Below are 320 nucleotides of genomic sequence, written 5' to 3'. Positions count from 1 at the left end.
CCTGCCGGATCTTACACTTCCATACTTTTTTCATTTCCTTCGGTATATCTGACAGATTTTAACCAATGAGCTTTAGAACAACGTACCCAGTCAGTGTCGCTCATGCCGTTTGACTGTTCAATGAAGATAACGCTAATCTGCCCAGCTGATCTGTTTAAGTAGATTAAAACAGGAAATAGCCTGTCATAATGTCTATGGTTACCAATGTGATGTATAGTAGATCTCGTTTATCAAACACCACACACAATTATCGGGACATAGTACATACCACAAGGAACATGGAACAACCCTTTCAAGAGTGTACTACGCACGATGTACGT

At 40.3% G+C, this 320-nt stretch overlaps 1 protein-coding gene across 1 annotated transcript in view; it reads left to right on the top strand.

Annotated features, from left to right (window-relative positions):
* Positions 1 to 320, top strand: part of LOC131885612 (uncharacterized) — a 15,089-nt gene that overhangs the window by 11,181 nt on the left and 3,588 nt on the right. The gene's annotated exons all lie outside the window — the stretch shown is intronic.

Source organism: Tigriopus californicus, chromosome 8, assembly GCF_007210705.1.
Source record: "Tigriopus californicus strain San Diego chromosome 8, Tcal_SD_v2.1, whole genome shotgun sequence".
Lineage (NCBI taxonomy): Eukaryota > Metazoa > Arthropoda > Copepoda > Harpacticoida > Harpacticidae > Tigriopus > Tigriopus californicus.
The sequence above is the reverse complement of the archived record's forward strand: the minus strand, read 5'-3'. Positions and strand labels throughout refer to the sequence as shown.